We start from the raw sequence: 21,071 nt of genomic DNA on the forward strand, positions 1-21,071 counted from the left end.
TCTTTTCTGTTCTGTCTTTGTCTGGTTTTGAAGTCAGAGTGTTGCTGGCTTCATGGAAGAAATTTTATAGTATTCCTTCCTTTTCTGTTTTATTGAAAAGTTTGAAAAGCAGTGGTGTTGGCTTTTTCCTGAAGGTCTGATAAAATTCACCAGTGAATCTATCTGGACCTGGACTTATTTTAGTTGGGAGATTTTTTTTATAACTGCTTCTATTTCCATACTTGTTATAGGTGTATTTAAATGGTTTATCTCATCTTTATTTAATTTTCATAGGTCATATAAATTTTGGAAACTGTTTCTTTCAGATTTTCAAACTTAGTAGAACATACGTTCTTAAAGTATGCCTTTATGACTTTCTGAATTCCTTTGGTATCTGTTGTAATAGTGCCTGTTGCATCTTGAATTTTTTTTTAATTTTTTGTATTTATTTATTTGAGAGCGACAGACACAGAGAGAAAGACAGATAGAGGGAGAGAGAGAATGGGCGCGCCAGGGCTTCCAGCCTCTGCAAAAGAACTCCAGACGCGTGTGCCCCCTTGTGCATCTGGCTAACGTGGGACCTGGGGAACTGAGCCTCGAACCGGGGTCCTTAGGCTTCACAGGCAAGCGCTTAACCGCTAAGCCATCTCTCCAGCCCTTGAATGTTATTAATATGTGTCTTTCTCTCTTTTTTTGGTCAGATTTGTTAAAAGTTTATCAATCTTATCCTTTTAAAGAACCAACTGTTTCATTGATTATTTGTATTGGATGCTTATATTTTGGTTTCTATTTCATTAATTTCTGCCCTAATATTTATTATTTCTTCCCATCTACTGATTTTGGTTTGCCTTGTTCTTTTTCCAACGCCTTAAGGTGAAACATTACTTTCTTTATTCTGATCTTTCTAATTTCTTAATATATTCATTAAAGTTATAGATTTCCCTCTTAATACTGCCTTCATTGTGTTTTGGTACATTGTGTTATCATTATCATTTGATTAATATGATTTTTTTGTTTCTTCAATGATGCAAACATCATTTAGTAGTGTACTGTTTAGTTTCCATGATTTTGTGTATGCTCTGTAGTTTCTATTGTTGATTTATAGTTTAAGCCCATTGTGATCAGATAGAGTACAAGGAATTATTTCAACTTTTCTGTATTTGTTAAGACTTGATTTGTGTCCTAATAAGTGGTATATTTTAGAGAATGTTCCATATGCTGCTGAGAAGAATGTGTATTCTGCAGCATTTGGATGGAATTTTCTGTAGATATCTGTTAGGTTCATTTGTTCTGTGGCATCATTTAATCCACATGCTTCTGTTTATCTTTTGCGAGGATGACCTTTCAATTGATGAGAATGAGTTATTGAAGTCACCAACTACAATTGTTTCTTGGTATTGTCTGTGACCTTAAGTCTAATCGTGTTTGTTTGACAAAATTGGGAGCACCCATGTTAGGTGCATATATGCTTAGAATTCTAATGTCTTCCTATTGAATTATTCCTTTGATCAATAAAAAGTGATCTTTAAATTTTCAAACTAATGTTGGTTTGAAGTCTGTCCTTTCAGATATTGGGATAGCAACACCTGCTTGTTTTCTAGGCCCATTTGCTTGAAATACCATTTTTCATCCTTTCAGCCTAAAATATTTTCTGTCTCTTATGGAAAGGTGAGTTACTTGGAGGCAAAAATACATATCCGGTCTTTTAATCCAGACTGCAAGCCTGTGTCTTCTGGTTGAAGCACTGAGGCCACTGATATTAAGAGTTATTACTGGAAGGTGTGTTTTTATTGCCATTCTTCTTGTTTTGTAGTGCTTCCTGTTTTTCCTTTACTCTCTTGTAGTAACTATTATTTGAGTATGGTTTGTTTTTTTGTGTTTTCTCATGTGTGTTCTTTCCTTTCTCTTCAGCATGAAGGATCCCTTTAAGCATTTTCTATATAGCTGGCTTAGTGGTCATATTTAGCCTGTTTTGTGGTAGAATGTCCTTATTTCTCTGTCAATTTGCATGGATAAGTTTGCCAGCTAAAGTAATATTGGTTGACAGTTCTTATCTTTCAGAACTTGGATATATCAGTCCAAGCTTTCTGGATTTTAAAATTTGTGTTGAGTAATATGCTGTCATCCTGTTGGACTTTCCTTTATAAGTGACTTGCTATTTCTCTCTTAACTGGCTTGCTGTATCTGTACTGGCATCTCTTTACCTATTTGAGGGAAATTATTTTTCAGTGATTTTGTTGAAAACAGCTACTATACTTTTGGAGTGAAATTCTCCTTCTATTACACCCTGAATTCTTATGTCTGATCTCTTCATAGTGTCCCAAATGTCTTTAAATTTCCATTCATACATTCTTATTTGTTTTCCTCTTTGTGGGACTGCAGTATATCTATTACCTGATCTTCTAGTTTAGATATTCTATTCTCTCCATTCTTTGCTGATACTTTCTGTGTTTTTTATTTCTACTATTTCTGCTTGTTTTTTCTTCAGTATTTCTATTTCCTTACTCATGTGTTGTACTGACCTCCTTAGTTCAATAATTTGGTTTCCTATGTTCTTCTTTATGAGTTTGTTTTCCTTTTTGATTCCTTTGATTTCTTCTTTGACTTCATTGAACATAGTTAAAATCATTCTTTTGAAATCTTTGTCAGGTATTTCATCTATATCAGTGTTACTGGAGGTTATTTGTGATGGACTTATAATTTTTGGTGGAATTATAGTGTCCTTTTTCTGTGTTTCTTGTATTATAATGTAGAGATTTTTACACTAGGTTATTTTTTCTTTATTATTATTTGAGAGAGACAGAGAGGAAGAGGCAGAGAGACAGAGAGAATGGGCACATCAAGGCTTCCAGCCACTGCAGACGAACTTCAGATACCTGCACTCCCTTGTTTATCTGTCTTACGTGGGTTCTGGGGAATTGAACCAGGGTGCTTAGGCTTTGCAAACAAATGCCTTAACCACTAAGCCATTTCCCCAGCCCTTATACTAGGTTAATTTGATGCTTGTGTTTTTAATTATCTGCAATATTCTTAAACATTCATATTTCAGTAAAAGAGTGTATTTGCTTGTTTTTCTGCTTATTGTCCCCCACCCCCACTGCTGGCCCCAGATCTTTGACATGGCTGCTATGCCACCATCTTACCTGGAAGTTCTCACTTTTTTTTTTATTTATTTTTATTTATTTATTTATTTATTTTTTGGTGTTTTGAGATAGAGTTTCACACTAGCCTGAGCTGACCTGGAATTCACCATATAGTCTCAGGGTGGCCTCAAACTCACAGTGATCCTCCTACCTCTGCCTTTTTATGCTGGGATTAAAAGCATGCACCATCATGTCTGTTTCTTTCTTTCTTTGTTTGCTTGTTGTTGTGGAGGGAGGTTGATTTTTTTAAAAAATGTTTTGTTTTATTTTTGTTTATTTAACAAAGAAAGAGGGAAAGAAGGAGAAAATGGGTGCACCAGGGCCTCCAGTCACTGCAAACGAACTCCAGACATGTGCATACCCTTGTGCATCTGACTAACATGGGTCCTGAGGAATTGAACCAGGGTCCTTTGGATTTGAAAGCAAATGCCTTAACCACTAAGCCATCCCTCCAATCCTGTTTGTTTGTTTGTTTTGAGTTTTGATTAAGGGTCTTACTATATCCCAGACTGACCTGAAACTCACTCTGTAGTGCCAGTAATTCTTATATTCACATCCTCTAGCCACAATTACTTGGGTTTTGATCTCAATCCATCTTTTCTTGCTCTTACTTCCTCTCTTACTTATCAATGCCTCATCAAAATTAAGTTTCCCATGAGAACTGGAGAGATGGCTCAGCTACTAAAGGCATTTTCATGGAAAGCCTAATGGCCTGGGTTCAATTCCCCTATCCCTATATAAATCCAGATGGATAAAGTGGAGTTCAGTTGCACTGGCAGGAAGCCCTGTCACCCATACTCTTCCTCTCTCTGTGTCTGTAATAAACAAAAATCTGTTTTAAAATTAAGGTTCCCCTTGTGTTATTTCTCCCTGGATCTGTAGGACTTGATCTGTTTTTCTATTCTTGCCTGCCCCAGTCTTTTATTCTGATATCCCCCAGAGTGATTTCTTTTTAAAATACAAGCAATATCATGTCAATTCTCTGTATTATACTTTCTTTTTATTACAGATATAATTAGTGTGTTGGTATCATCCTTTCCCTTGTCCCTGCCCCCATTCCACTGGGGGTCCTCCTCAGTAGGGTTGCCAATATTTCCATGGGGTTGTAGGTTATGTGTTATGGGAGCAGCAGTCAGTTATTGGAAAGATTCAATGCCTCTTGGCATAATGTCCCAACTTATGGTACTTAAAATCATTCCACCCCCTCTTCTGCAAAATTCCCTGAGCCATGTTGGGTGTGCTTTAAATCTACTTCAATGATAAACTCTTAGGAGCCTCTGGATCTTTTATAAGTGTTGTGTGTCCTCAGTGTCTGTCTCCTTCACCCTGGTGCTGATTGAGCATTGAGCATTCTTGCTTATCTCCCCAATTCCTCTGTGATTTCATCTGGGGCTTGGCTGGAGTGAGAGGAGAAGTTTATCTCATAGGGTCTTGATACCTTCTAAAAAAGAAAAACAGATTCTCCAACATAGAGTGAAGTTGGCATAGGTTAATTGGAATAAGCATCATTAATTTAGGAAAATCTGATGGATATAGTCCTTCTTTAAGCCAAAGACTATTGGAAACTTGACATTGTAGTCTTGACTTTGTCTACATAGGATTCTGACCTGGTTCCCAATTTGAGATATGAGTTCCTTTTCACTAAGTGGATTTCTTAGCCAATCAGAAAGCTATTGGTTATCCAACAAGGCTGTGTGCCACCATTGTACTGGGTGTGTACATCTTTTCAGGATGTATGCTTCTGAGAAACTAAGAACCCGGTTTGCTTGGACCATTATTGGCCACTTTACTCCAGTAGTGCATGTAGCACTTTCCAGCACTATATTGGATAACTGTCTGGGGTCTGGCTCATTTCCAGGTTCCAGCCAGGTCTCTCCATGTTCTGTGTCAGCAGGATTATGTTATCTTCAGCAAGAGGGTCTAACCTTTTACCTCAGATGGGTAATCAAGTTCTTTTACAGAAGCCTGTCTTCTTTTGGGGACCTCATAGGTCTCTCTGATCAACAGCTCATTGTAGGTAGCAATGAATTTCTGGTACTTAGAATTGCATGTCAGAGCCAAGAAAATTTTAAGGTTTGGCTTCATCCCACCCTTCTTTTCATGTGCTCCCACCATATTCATGTTGAGAGTTCAGTCTTTCAGTCTATTTTCAAAGATAAATGTTTCTATGCTGCCAGTTTATTTTTTGTTTAGTTTTGTGTTTTTTTATCCCACCCTCTCCTTCCAGTCACCCCAAAACTTCCGTCACTATTGTCTGGGCCTCAAGTTGCCTATCAAGTGTATCAGCAACTCAAGATGATACAGGTTAGGAACTAGAGATGAATGTGAGTGAGACCATGCATAATTTGTCCTTCTGTGATTTTATGAGTTCACTAAATGTGATCTGTTCCAAGACCATTTTTCTACAAATTTCATTCCATTGTTTTTCCTTACTGCTGAGTAGAATTCTGTTGGGAGCTGTAGCTGCTCTTTGACTGTGGGAACTGCAGCTGGTCTTAGGTCTCCAGGCACAGAGTCCTTATTGTACAGCCTTGGTAAAGCAGACTTCAGACACAGAGGCATTAACAGCCTTGGTGGAGCAGACTTCAGACATGAAGGCATTGTTTTGAGAAAGTTTCATTTTCTGTATATAAGCTTGTGTCTGCTTGAATAAACGAGCCTTGATCAGAACTTGTCTTGGCTCCATTCCTTGTGTTCTTGTCTCAGGTTCATTCCCACTCACTCCTTCAGGTTCTGTTTCGACTCCCATGCCATAGGCTGGCACAGCGTGGTGGCCCAGAACAGGGACCTGAATACAAGGGGCTTCAGTAAGGAATGCCAACATCAACAAAGGATCCGCAGAAGAAAGTGAAACTAAAAAGAGGACTGTAGTCACCTGCTCAGTCTTCTGGAATAAGGTAAGTTAGTGCAATTATGGGACAAACAAAGAGTAAAAAGGAGCTAATTGCCATAGTAAGATATTTTAAAAGCACAAGGAATTGGTATTGCTTCAAGTTCTTTAAGCAAATTTTTTGATTTTGTTAATAAAATGAGCCTTTGGTTTATAGAGCAGGGAAAATTCTAACAGCAGATGATTGGAACTGTCTAGGCAAAGCTTGTTTATCAGGAGGATTTGTTCTTCTTGTTTGTGTGTATGTGTGTGTATATGTGTGTGTTCATTGTGCTTGCTAGTTATGCTGTGTTTATGACTGTTTGTGACTAAAGAGATGAGAAGGATGCAGGTGATACCCCTTTCTCTTCTAGAGAACCATGTCAAGGAAATCAAAGACTGAGCATAGAAATTAAAAAGGAAAAGTTAAATGTCTTTTGCAGGAGTGAATTCGCCAGATATTTTGTTCTAGGTCAACTTCGCCTTACATAGAGGATTATTAAAAACAACAGAAATCCCTCTGAAGAGGTAACTTATAATTTGTCAGGTATTTTTTTAAAAGATTGTAATGTCTTGTTACATAAAAGGAGGAGGCAACTGATCTGACTTCTAAGCCAGCCTGCCTCAAGATAACAACACAATTTGCCTTAGTTACTCCTAATAAAATCATTTCCAAGTGTGTTCTTGGTATTAATGACATAAAATTGTATTAAGACTACTTTCTTTTTAGTAATAGGATTAATCAATTTGGTGTAATTTTTTAATAGCCTTATAAGAAAGATGGTTAATGATTAATTGATTAAAGGAACTGGGAAGGAATTTTCCAATGTTGGGACATACGGTGCTTGTTTAAAATGCCTTTGAGTGCTACTTAGATCAGAATGTTAAAGTATGTAAATAAAGGTATGTGGATGTAAAAAAAAGAAATTTTCAGACTAAACATAAACACCATGCTTAAAGTTAGAGGTTTTTAAACTGTTTACAAACTCTTTAAAAACAAAATTTTCAGGCTAAAATATGTTGGGGTAGCTTGCTAAAGCCTTATCAAATTTAAGTCATGGGTAAAACATAAAATTGTTTTATGTTAATAAAAATTTCTGTGGTACATAAAATCAATAGCTATCAAGTTTAAGCCAAAATCATTGGTTGTCAAATAATGTTTATTCTTTCAAAAAGATTTATCGAGGCTTATCTTAATATTTAGCTCAGAAAAGACCAGATTCTACTCTATTGTATGTAAAGTAACTGTCTCAATTTTGGCATTGGCATCTTAAGTCCAGTGTTTATAACAAAATTAACCCTTAAGACAGATTTCCTACTTTAAGGTACAGCCTCATGCTCAAACAATGGCCCTCATCTGAAAAAAAAATTCAACTTCCATGGTTCTGTTTCCAATGTTCTCTGGGTAATTTGTACTCACACAGGTATCTGAACTAATCAAAGATGTTTTCACACAGATGCTAAGACATTATACTGTCTTACTTATCCTTTTCTGACAATTTCTAGGTCAAAATAGTTAAGTTTATAAATCAACTGGTACTGTTTTCAAGACTGATAACAGGTTCTGCCTATATTTATAAATGTTAGATATTTAAAATATGAGATATGACTACTTCCTATACCTCAGATATATTGCTTATGCTGTCACAGTACAACAAAAATTTAAAGATAGGACAAAATGATTTTAGACACCTTTGTGCCATTCTTTAACTATGTCTATTTCAGCATTAAATGTGCTCTATATGTACATACATCCAGGCTGGTGTAACTTCCTTTCTAAGTATGTTAATCACCTATGTAGAAGCCAAAGCCAATTGGAATCATCGGAGTAAAGAGTGTCAACATTTTGGCCTGTGCTCCCATGTCATGAGGCCACTGGAGATGATGGGAGACTTCTACAGTGGTCCCCTGGTAAGTCACCTGTCTTCCTGAGCAGGGAGGATATGGAAACCCAAACAAAATTGGTATACAATGTGAAACAGAAGAGTCACAATTGAGGAGCAATCAGTCCTCCTGACTTCCCAAAGAAGGGAAAACTACTTGGACAGCATGGTCCTGACTCATCCTAACAGGCAAAAGACACCAGTAAGCTATGGGGCTACTCCTGTGTCCCTAAAGTCTCTTTGGAGAGCCATTAGTGACCTCTGAAATTACCCTTAGTTAACTTTTGGCTATCTGCAGGGTCTTAAACACTCAGAGAGAAATGTGTAACCAAAGATAAAAAAATACCTTAAATATATGAATGACCTATTAAGTAACACAAGAGCTTTTCAAGAGGGGAAATAAACAAACATTAAGACATCTTTTCCCCATAGTTCTAATTCTATAGTAAAGAAAAACAACTATAGATGTTCAAAGGGTTATTTTCAAATGTAAAATATGTAAATAAATTCTAAGACCAAAAAAATTATATTTGTACAGCCTTTAATGGCACCCAATAGCTCTTTATTATCAAGATTAAATGTTGTATATATGTTTCTGATAATTCTGCTAACTTCTCATCTGTTTTACAAGCCATGTTGAATACTACTGTGCCATTTAATGAACAGTTCTGAAAGAAAATCTCAGCCAGCTCATCCTCAGATGGTCCTGAGACAATCCAAGCCTGTTTACCTGGATTCCCTTGACCTCCAAAAAGACCAGTTTGCTGTGTGCTCACTTCTCATTAACTCCTTACTTTTATTCTTTCTTTCCAATGTTCTCTTTCAAGACTATCTTCCTACACTCTAGGAGAGACTCTCTAAATGCAACAAGCCCCCACTTCATGTCCTGTTCAGCAGGAAATAGTAGATGATCTGATGTCTTCAACCCAGTCCCCTAAATCAGTTAGAGCGTCTTCTCATAAGAGGGAGAAATAAAAGGGGAATAGACTGTCTACACCGTGTGTTCCTGTGGTCATAAAGTTTGCTGAAAATAAGTTTATTCAAAGTTCCTCAAATAGACTTCCGGTTAAGATGGCAGTGTAGGTACTACAACAAAGCAGCCTGGGGGAAAAAAAAAAGAACAAAAAACTCAGCAAAATACACACTTTTACTAAAAAGTAAGGTGTTTAGGAAATTGAAGCAGCAGTGGAGAAGTAGAAGAGAGCCAGAGCATCCAGAGCCCGCACAGGCCAGCAAAAGTGGCCCCAGAAGCTCTGCCAACTGCGGCAGTGGTGGCGCAACATAAAGCAGCCAAGCTCAGCTTGAACCACCGGAAAAGGCAGATGCGGGAGCTTCCACTCACACCGCACTCTCTGCAACTCAGGAAATGTGAAGGGAGAGCGGCAGTGAGCAACGGAGGAGCAGACCACAAGGTAGAAGAACACATGGAACAGCAAGAGAACCAGAGCAGCTGCGGCTCCCTCACCTCCCCCACAGTCTGAGCCCAGCTCCAGCGAACAGAGCAGCGGTCCCGGGACCCGGCCACACCAACTTGGGCTGACAGTGGGACCCAAGCAGAAGCAGAGTCCGGCAGCAACATCAGCAGCTCCGGCACCAGTAACAGCGGCCCCAACAGCCACAGTTGCCAGGCTCAGTTTACCCCACAGGAAAAGCCAGTGCACAGCTCCAGAAATCAGAACAGAAGCCCAACGAAACAGCTGCATCATGACTGAGAACAAAATGATCCAAAAAGGTAACTGGGATTGCACCAGGGAGGGGTCTCATTTTGTCACAAGCTGACTTGGATCCCTCAACAGACCAGAAATCTTAACTTCTATGTTAATAGAGGATCTGGTTGTTATAATAACTACTCTGGCATACATACTTGGGGCTGTTTTTGATTGAATGGGTACGGTGTTTAGTTAACTTTTAGAATCTACCTGTATATTATTCCACTCAGCCTACTTGAATACTCCCATAGCAGGGAAACTCAACCCCTAGGAACACCTTTGTAGATACTCTGAGAGTCTTAAGAGCCACACCTAACACCTTAAGCTCCTACCCTGAAAATATATAACATCAAATGCATTGATACAGCTAAGAATACCTAGGTAGCTAGAAAATCCAAGTATTAACTTAATTCAAGATGCAAAAATATATACATTATAACACAAGAAACAATGAAAAGCAAGACGATATAAATCCACCTAAAAGTATTAATGCATCAGAGATGAGCTCCAGTGAGAATGAGTTAGAGGAAATGCCTGAGAAATATTTCAACAGAATGATTGTAAATATGTTCAAAGAAGTCAGAGAACAAAACAAAAGAATCAAAGAGGAACTTAAAGAGGAAATCAAAGGAATCAAAGAAGACGCAGGACACCAATTTCATGAAATAAAGAAGGCAATACAAGACATAAATAAGGAAATAGAAATAATAAAGAAAAACCAGTCAGAATTACTAGCAATGAAGAACACAGTTAATGAAATAAAAAAGTCTGCAGAAAATCTCACCCGTAGAATGGATGAAGGAAAGGACAGTAAATCTAAGCTAGAAGACCAGGTGGCAGATCCAATACAGTCCAACAAAGAGAAAGACAAACTTATAGAAAAGTATGAGTGGGAATTTCAAAATATTTGGGACACTATGAAAAGATCAAATATAAGAATTCAAGGCATAGGAGAAGGAGAAGAATTTCACTCCAAAGGCATAGTAGGCGTCTTCAACAAAATCATATAAGAAAATTTCCCGCAAATTGGGAAAGAGGTGCCAATGCAGATACAGGAAGCCTTTAGAACCCCAGCCAGACAAAACCCAGAAAGAACCTCTCCTCGCCATATTATAATCAAACTTCCAAACACACACACCAAAGAAAAAATATTGAAAGCAGTTAGAGAGAAAAATCAAGTTACCTACAAAAGCCAGCCCATCAGGATTACAGTAGATTATTCAACACAAACTTTTAAAGCCAGAAGGGCTTGGAGTGATATATTCCAAGTTTTGAAAGATAACAACTGTCAAACAAGGTTACTTTATCCTGCAAAGTTATCCATACAAATAGACGGAGAAATAAGGACATTCCATGACAAAAGCAGGGTAAAGGAGTATTTGAAGACAAAACCAGCTCTACAGAAAATACTTGATAGAATCCTCCATGCTGAAGAAAAGGAAAAGCACACAAGCACACATACAAGGACCCTAGAAAAAACAAGCAACACTCAAATACTAGTTAACACAAGAGAGCACAGGTAGAACTGGAACCACAAAAAAAAAAAAAAGCAAACATAAATACACACCTTTCAATCATATCTCTTAATATCAACGGCCTCAATGCCCCAAAGAAAAGACATAGATTTGGAGACTGGGTTAAAAAGCAGGATCCTTCAATTTGTTGTCTCTGAGAAACTCACCTTTCTACAAAGGATGGACATTATCTTAGTGTGAAAGGTTGGAAGATGGTGTTTCAAGCAAACGGGCCTAGAAAACAAGCAGGGGTTGCTATCCTAATATCTGACAAGGTAGACTTTAGTCCAACGTTAGTCAAGAAAGATAAGGAAGGTCACTTTATATTGATTAAGGGCACACTCCAACAGGAGGACATTACAATCCTAAACATATATGCACCTAACATGGGGGCTCCCAAATTCATCAAACAAACACTATTAGAACTAAGGTCACAGAGAACACCAAACACAGTGGTGGTGGGTGACTTTAACACCCCACTCTCATCAATTGACAGGTCATCCCGGGAAAAAATAAACAGAGAGACATCTGGACTAAATGAGGTCATAGAAGGAATGGACCTAACAGATATACACAGGATGTTTCATTCAAAGGCTGCAGAATATACATTCTTTTCAGCAGCACATGGAACATTCTCTTAAATAGACCATATATTAGGACACAAAGCAAATCTTAACAAATTCAGGAAAATTGAAAGAATTCCTTGTATTCTATCTGACCACAATGGAATTAAACTACAAATCAGTAGCAAGAAAGGCTATAGAACATACACAAAATCATGGAAACTAAACAATACACTTCTAAATGATGAATGGGTCAATGAAGAAATCAAGACGGAAAACAAAAAATTTATAGAGTCAAACGAAAATGGAAACACAACATATCAAAATCTCTGGGACACAATGAAGGCAGTTCTAAGAGATAAATTTATAGCGTTAAGTGCCTATCTTAAGAAATTAGAAAGGTTGCAAGTAAACGACCTAATGCTTCACCTTAAAGCCTTGGAAAAAGATGAACAAGGCAAACCAAAAATCAGTAGACGGGAAGAAATAATAAAGATTAGGGCAGAAATTAATGAAATAGAAACAAAAAGAACAATCCAAAGAATTAATGAAACAAAGAGTTGTTTCTTGGAAAGGATAAACAAGATTGATAAGCCCTTAGCAATTCTGAACAAAAGAGAGAAGAGACACAAATTAATAAAATCAGAGATGAAAAAGGTAACATCACAACAGATTCTAGAGAAATTCAAAAAATCATAGGGAAATACTATAAAAGCATATACTCCACAAAGTATGAAAATCTGAAAGAAATGGATGATTTCCTTGATTTATATGACCTACCTAAATTGAATCAAAATGAGATTAATCACTTTAACAGACCTATAACAAACATGGAGATCCGAACAGTTATCAAAAATCTCCCAACTAAAAAAAGCCCAGGCCCGGATGGAGTCACTGCTGAATTTTACCATACTTTTAAGGAAGAGCTAACACCATTGCTTCTTAAGCTTTTCCAGGAAATAGAAAAAGAAAGAATTCTACCAAACTCCTTCTATGAGGCCAGCATCACCCTGATACCAAAACCAGGCAAAGATAGAACAAAAAAAGAAAATTACAGACCAATCTCCCTCATGAACATAGATGCAAAAATTCTCAACAAAACATTGGCAAACAGAATACAAGAGAATATCAAAAAGATCATTCACCCTGACCAAGTAGGCTTTATCCCAGAGATGCAGGGATGGTTCAATATACGCAAATCTGTAAATGTAACACATTATATAAACGGGTTGAAGGACAAAAATCACATGATCATCTCATTGAATGCAGAGAAAGCATTTAACAAAATCCAACATCCCTTCATGATAAAAGTCCTACAGAGACTGGGAATAGAAGGAACATATCTCAATATAATAAAGGCTATTTATGACAAGCCTACAGCCAACATATTACTAGATGGGGAAAAACTGGAAGCTTTTCCACTAAAATCAGGAACAAGACAAGGGTGTCCACTGTACCCACTTTTATCTAATAGAGTTTTGGAAGTCTTAGTCATAGCAATAAGGCAAGAGACACACAAAAAAGGGATACAAATTGGAAAGGAAGAGATCAAGTTATTATTTGCAGATGACATGATTCTATACATAAAGGACCCTAAAAAGTCTACTAGCAAACTGTTAAAGCTGATCAAAACCTACAGCCATGTAGCAGGATACAAAATCAATACACAGAAATCAGTAGCCTTCATATATGCTAACAACAAACACACAGAGGATGAAATCAGAGAATCACTCCCATTCACAATTGCATCAAAAAAAAATAAAGTACCTTGGAATAAACCTAACCAAGGAAGTAAAGAATCTCTACAATGAGAACTTTAAAACACTCAAGCGAGAATTTGCAGAAGACACTAGAAAGTGGAGAAACAGCCCCTGTTCCTGGATTGGAAGAATCAATATTGTGAAAATGGCAATCTTACCTAAAGCAATCTACACATTTAATGCAATCCCTATCAAAATTCCAAAAGCATTCTTCATGGAAATAGAAAAAACAATCCAAAAATTCATTTGGAATCACAAAAGAACTCGAATATCTAAAATAATAGTGAGCAACAAAAATGAGGCTGGTGGTATCACCATACCTGATTTTACCCTATGCTACAGAGTCATAGTAACAAAAACAGCATGGTACTGGCACAAAAACAGACATATAGATCAGTGGAACAGCATAGAGGACCCAGATGTAAGCCCAAGTAGCTATAGCCACCTGATATTTGATAAAAATGCCAAAAATACTCATTGGAGAAGAGACAGCCTCTTCAGCAAATGGTGTTGGGAAAACTGGATATGTATCTGCAGAAGGATGAAAATAGATTCTTCTCTCACTCCATGCACAAGTATTAAGTCTAAATGGATTAAAGACCTTAAAATCAGACCTGAAACTCTGAAACTGCTAGAGAAAAATGTAGGGGAAACCCTTCAACATATTGGTCTTGGCAAAAACTTTCTGAATACAACCCCAATTGCTCAGGCAATAAAACAACAGATTAATCACTGGGACCTCATGAAATTACAAAGATTTTGCACTGAAAAGGACACAGTGAAAAAAACAAAGAGGCAACCTACAGAATGGGAAAAAATCTTTGCCAGCTATATATCTGATAGAGGATTAATATCTAGGATATACAAAGAACTCAAAAAGTTAAATAACAAGGAATCAAACAAGCCAATCAAAAAATGGGCTATGGAGCTAAATAGAGCATTCTCAAAGGAAGAAATACGAATGGCATATAAGCATCTAAAAAAATGTTCTACGTCACTAGTCATCAGGGAAATGCAAATTAAAACTACATTGAGATTCCATCTCACTCCTGTCAGATTGGCCACCATCATGAAAACAAATGATCATAAATGTTGGTGGGGATGTGGAAAAAGAGGAACCCTTCTACACTGCTGGTGGGAATGCAATCTGGTCCAGCCATTGTGGAAAACAGTGTGGAGGTTCCTAAAACAGCTAAAGATTGATCTACCATTTGACCCAGCTATAGCACTCCTAGGCATATATCCAAAGGACTCATCTCATTTCCTTAGAAGTATGTGCTCTACCATGTTTATTGCTGCTCAATTTATAATAGCTGGGAAATGGAACCAGCCTAGATGTCCTTCAGCTGATGAGTGGATAATGAAGATGTGGCACATTTATACAATGGAGTTCTACTAAGCGTAAAGGAAAATGAAGTTATGAAATTTGCAGAAAAATGGATGGACCTGGAAAGGATTATACTAAATGAGGTAACTCAGGCCCAGAAAGCCAAGTGCCACATGTTCTCTCTCATATGTGGATCCTAGCTACAGGTGATTGGGCTTCTGTGTGAGAAGGAAAATGCTTGGTAGCAGAGGCCAGTAAGTTAAAAAGGAGACATCAAGGGAAGAGAAAGGAAGGGAGGAGAGTACTTAATAGGTTGATATTGTATATATGTAAGTACAATGATTGTGATAAAGAGGTAATATGATGGAGAATGGAATTTCAAAGGTGAAAGTGTGGGGGTGAAGGGAGGGAATTAACATGGGATATTTTTTTATAATCATGGAAAATGCTAGTAAAAAATAATAAAGAAAGAAAGAAAGAAAGAAAGAAAGAAAGAAAGAAAGAAAGAAAGAAAGAAAGAAAGTTCCTCAAATACACATAGCCAATTACATAGCTTGATTGGAATGCCATGCTCATTACCAATGGATCTGCATCACCTCTAAAACTTACATGGCTAGTTATGAAGATTGGGTAATAGTCAAAATGCACTTGAAAGGAATTTGTCACCATGATAACATTTCATTAGATTTGGTTAGTTTACATTCATAAATTCTAGCTATACAGAACAGTCATCTTGATTTTGATGCCACTAAGTCTTCTAATGATTTACTTACTGCAAGTGAGTCTTTGTTGCCTGATTGGAACTCTCTAAATTCCTGTATAGGCAGCTTTGCAGCTGTGGGGGTTTGCCTTCTGTTTCTCTTATGCCTATTGCCTAATTTCTTCAAGTGTCTAATGAAGTCTATTGTGAATGTCCATGCAGAGGTCCGAGGTATGCACTATAGAACATGTCCTTGGCTCCCTCACACTTTATCCTAATTCTCCCTGAATTTTATCCCGCTGGTGGCCAGAGACAGGTAAGATCAGAGGTGGAGGCATCCAACCTAAGATAGGGCATGTATTGAAGGATAATACATTTGTCCAATGATGATGGTTAAGGATGTTCTTCTGCCTCTGACAAACTAAGACAAGCACAGTCGCTTCTTTTAATAAATAAAGAAGGGGGAGATGTTGGGAGCTGTAGCTGCTCTTTGACGGTGGGAACTGCAGCTGGTCTTAGATCTCCAGGCACAGAGGCCTTATCGTACAACCTTGGTAAAGCAGACTTCAGACACACAGGCATTAATGGCCTTGGTAGAGCAGACTTCAGATATGAAGGCATTGTTTCGAGAAAGTTTCATTTTCTGTATATAAGCTTGTGTCTGCCTGAATAAACTTGAGCCTTGATCAGAACTTGCCTTGGCTCCATTCCTTGTGTTCTTGTCTCAGGTTCATTCCCATTCCCTCCTTTGGGGTCCATTTCAATTTGTGCCACAGGCCAGCACAGAATTCCACTATGTAAATGTCATCCAATGATGGGCACCTGGGTTGATTCCAGTTCTTAGCTATTATGAATTGAGCAGCTATAAATATAGCTAAGCAAATAACCATATAGTAAAGCATGGAGCATTTAGGATAAATGCCCAGTAAGAAAAAAACTGGGCCTGTTGGTAGCTTTATATTCATCCTTTTCTGGAATCTCCATATTGATTTCCATAGCGGTTGTACAAATTTACATTCCCACCAACATTGAATGAGTGTACCTCTTCACCAACATTTGTTGTCATTGGATTTTTAAATTACTGCGATCCTTATTGGAGTAAGGTGGAATCTTAGTGTTGTCCAATTTTCATTTCCCTGATGGTTAGAAATATTGAACATTTTCTTAAGTGTGTGTTGGCCATTTGTATTTCTTCTTCTGAGAGTTCCCTATTTAGTTCTCTGCCAAGTGCTAAGTAGGTTGGTTGATTTTTTTATTGCTTGGCTTTTTGAGTTCTTTGTAAATTATAGATATTAGTCCTCTGTCAGTGGTATAGCTGGTAAAAATGTTCTCCCGTTCTGTGGGTAATCAATTAGCTCTGTTTATGGTATATTCATCTGTGCAAAAGCTTTTTATTAAATTTTTTATTAGTTTTCTATTCTGCAAGTACAGGCAGTTTGGTACCATTGTTAGGCTCATCCGTGACCTATCCCCTCTCCAGTGGCCCCTCCTTGTTGAGGTATATGGGACATGCATTGTGGAGTTAGCCACAGTTATTGGTACAATAAATCTCTCTGTATATCATGACCCAACATGTGGCTCTGACATTCTTTCCGCCCCCTTTTCTGCAAAATTTCCCTGAGCCATGTTGGGTTCATTTTTGGTCTGCTTCAGTGATGAGGTGTTGGGGGCCTCTGAGACTCTGGCTCTCTGATTTGGTAGGTGTTGATTTTTCTCTGTGTTGGTTTCCTTCCCCCTTGTGAACCAGATACCAGCAAAAGCTTTTGAATTTCATAAGAATCCAGTGGTTGAGTGATTGTTTAATTTCTTAGGCTATTGGGATTTTTTCTGTAAGTCTTTCCCCACTCCTATATCATGGAGAGTTCCTCCTGTTTTTTCTTTCAATGGGAGAAGAGTTTCAGGTCTTATATAGTGGCCTTTAATCCATTTGGACTAGATTTTTGTTATGGTGAGAGGAGTAGCTCTTGTTTCATTTTTCTATATATCATTATCCAATTTGTCTAGCACTGTTGAAGATGTTATCTTTTCTCCAGTGTATGTTCTTGGCACCTCTGTCAAAGATCAAGTAGCTATAGTTACTTGGCCTAAGTACTGGGTCTTCAATTCTGTTCCATTGGTCTATATGTCTATTTTATGGCAGTACATGCTGTTTTTGTTTTTTTTTTGTTACTATCACTTTGTAATATAACTTTATTTTGGGTATGGTGATACCTCCAGAGGTGTTTCTTTTGCTGAGTATGTTTGGATATCTGAGGCTTGCTGCCATTCCATATAAATTTTGAGATCATTTTTCTATATCTGTGAAGAACAATGCTGGAATTTTTATTGGTACTACACTAAATTTGTATACTGTTTTTGGTAGAATTGCCACTTTCACAATATTAATTGTACCTGTTCAGGAACATGGGAGGTCTTTCCATCTTCTCAAGTCCTCCACAATTTCCTTCTTGAGTGTTTTTATGTTTTCATTATGTAGGTCTTTTATATCCTTGTTTAGTGTTATTACAAGGTATTTATTTATTGTTTTGTTGATATTGAAAATGGGAAAGCCTCACTAGTTTTTTTCTATATATATCTGTCCTTTGTATACAGAAAGGCTACTGATTTTGTATGTTGATTTTGTATCCTGCCACATTACTGGAGGAATTAACCACCTTTAGAAGTTTTGAGATAGAGACTCTCGGTTCACTGATGTATAGGACCATCATCTCCAAATACGGATAACTTGACTTCTTCTTTTCCAATTTGTATCCCTTTTATTTCCTTTTCATGTCTTATTGCTTGTGCTAAGACTTCTAGTATTATGTTAAAGAGCAGTGGTGAGAGTGGGCACATCTGTATTACTCTTGATCTCAATGGGAACTCCTTGAATCTTTCCCCATTAAGTATTATTTGGGCTCTAGGTGCTTTATACATAGTCTTTAATTGCATTGAAATATAAACCCACCATGCCTATTCTCTCCAGCATTTTGATCATGAAGTGATGTTGTATTTTTTTTTTCAAAGCCTTTCTCTACATCTGTTAAAATGATCATGTGGTTCTTGTGATTAAGTTTATTTATGTGGTGTGTTACATTAACCGATTTCCATATGTTGAACCATCCCTGCATCCTTAGGGTAAAGCCTACTTGATCAAGATGAATAATGCTTTTGATGTGCTGTTGAATTTTGTTTGTGAGGACTTTGTTTAGGATCTTTGTGTCTAAATTCATCAGGGATATAGGCCTATCATTTTCTTTTCATGTTCTATCTCTGTCTAGTTTTGGTATAGCAGTGATTTTAGCTTCATAAATGAAATTGGGGAGCATTCTGTGTTCTTTGATTATGTAAAATGGTTTTATAAAAGTTGGTTTCACTTCTTCAATGAAGGTTTGATAGAATTCATCTGAGAAGCTATGCAGTCCTGGACTTTTCTTTGGTGGATATTTTAGATTACTTTTTCAGTCTTGCTGGTTGTGATAGGCTTGTTTAGGAGATTAATTTGTTCTGGGCTTAGTTTCTATAGGTGGTATGTATCTAGGAATTCATACATTTCTTCCAGATGATCCAATTTTATGGAGTAGAGGAGTAGAGGTTTTGTAAATAAGTCCTGATGATTCTTCCTATTTCACTTGTGTCTGCTATGACCACCCCTTTTTATTTCTGATATTGTTGAGACTGCTCTTCTTTTGCTTGATCAAATTGGCCAATGATTTATCAATCATGTTTATTTTTTCAAAGAAACAGCTTCTCAATCAATTTTCTTAGTTTTCAATTCATTCATTTCTGCTTTGATTATGATGATTTCTTTCTGTCTGGGGCTCTTTGGGTTGAATTTTTCTTGTTTTTCAAATTCCTTTATGTGGGTAGTTTGGTTATTAATTTGATATCTCTCTGTCGTTGTTATGAAGGCATTTAGTGCTATGAATATTCCCCTTAGGACTGCCCTCATTGTGTCCCATAAGTTTTTGTAAGTTGTGTTCTCATTGTCATTCAGTTCTATAAATTTGACAATTTCTTTCTTGATTTCTTCCACCACTCATTCATTGTTTAAAAGTGTGTTGTTCAGCCTCCAGGAGCTAGTGGAAATCCTGAAGCATTTCTTGTTGTTAATTTCTAGCTTTAAAGCATTGTGATCTGACATGATGCAGGAAATTATGTCAATATGCCTGAATTTATGAAAGAATGCTATGTGGCCTAATATATGATCTATTTTTAAGACAGTTCCATAGGCTTCTGAGAAGAATGTGTATTCTGTAGAATTAGGGTGGAATATTTTGAAAACATCTATTAGGTCTAGTTGATCTATAATGTTGTTGAGCTCTCTTACTTCCCTGTTGATTTTCTGTTTGGATAATCTGTCTATTGATGACAGTGGAAAATTCTAGTCCCCAACTATAATAGTTTTGCTGTTTATTTACATTTTGTTATCAAGCAGGTTTTGTTTTATAAACTGTAGTGCACCTGTGTTTGGTACACATAGACTTATGATTGTGATGTTCTCATGTTGGATCATTCTCTCAATGAGTAAGAAGTGGCCTTCTTTGTCCTTTTTTTTTATTACATCTGGTTTGAAGTCTATTTTATCAGATATTAATATAGCAACACTCACCTTTTCTTTATTTTCATTTCCCTGGAATATCATTTTCCATCCTTTCACCCTGAGGAGATGTCTGTCTTAAGTAGTGAGGTGGGTTTCTTGAAGACAGCAGATAGAAGGGTCTATTTTTCTGACCCATCCTGTAAACTTGTATCTTTCGTTGGGTGAGTTAAGACCATTAATATTCAAGGTAATAACTGTGTAGTTTGATTTAAAAATATGGAATGTGGGCTGGAGAGATGGCTTAGCAGTTAAGGTGTTTGCCTGAAAAGTCTAAGAACCCATGTTCAACTCTCCAGATCCCACATAAAGCAGATGCATAATGGTGAGGCAAAAGTAAAGTGGCACATGTCCACTAGGTGGCACAAAAATCTTGAGTGCAATTGCAGTGGCAGAGGCTCTGGTGCACCAATTCTCTTTCTCTCTTTCTTTCTTTCTCTGTCTGTCTCCCTCTATTAATTGCTCTCTTTAAAAAGAATATGGAATGCTTCACAAATTTGTATGTCATCCTTGTACAGGGACCATGCTAATCCTCTCTGTATTGTTCCAATTTTAGTATATGTGCTGCTGAAACAAACACTGTGTAACAGTTTCTCATAGCCTCCAGTTGCATTGGATGAATAAAATCCATCCTCTTTACCAGGTATGGTCTTAGAGGCTCAATAAATTATGAACACAGCATGTATATAGTTAGCCAAATTACCAATCATAATTACCCTCTTCCTGGTACACTAGTGTTGCTATTGCTCACATCATGGCCTCAGCCATGAGGCCAGCATCACCCTTCTACCAAAACAGGACACAGACAGAACAAAAAAAGAAAAGTACAGACCAATCTCCCTCATGAACATAGATGTAAAAATTCTGAACAAAATATTGGCAAACAGAACACAAGAATATATTAAAAAGATTATTCACCCCTACCAAGTTGTATCCCAGGGATACAAGGATGGTTCAATAAGCACAAATCTATAAATGTAATAAATCATATAAAAGGTCTGGAGAATAAAAATCACATGATCATCTCAATAGATACAGAAAAGGC

At 37.2% G+C, this 21,071-nt stretch overlaps 1 non-coding gene across 1 annotated transcript; it reads right to left on the reverse strand.

Moving 5' to 3' along the window:
- Positions 1-20,499: 20,499 nt before the first annotated feature.
- On the reverse strand, positions 20,500-20,606 carry LOC123462448. The gene has a single exon (XR_006638270.1). It is a non-coding gene; the product is annotated as a U6 spliceosomal RNA (small nuclear RNA).
- Between the last annotated feature and the right edge of the window lie 465 nt (positions 20,607-21,071).

Source organism: Jaculus jaculus, chromosome 7 (genome assembly GCF_020740685.1).
Source record: "Jaculus jaculus isolate mJacJac1 chromosome 7, mJacJac1.mat.Y.cur, whole genome shotgun sequence".
Lineage (NCBI taxonomy): Eukaryota > Metazoa > Chordata > Mammalia > Rodentia > Dipodidae > Jaculus > Jaculus jaculus.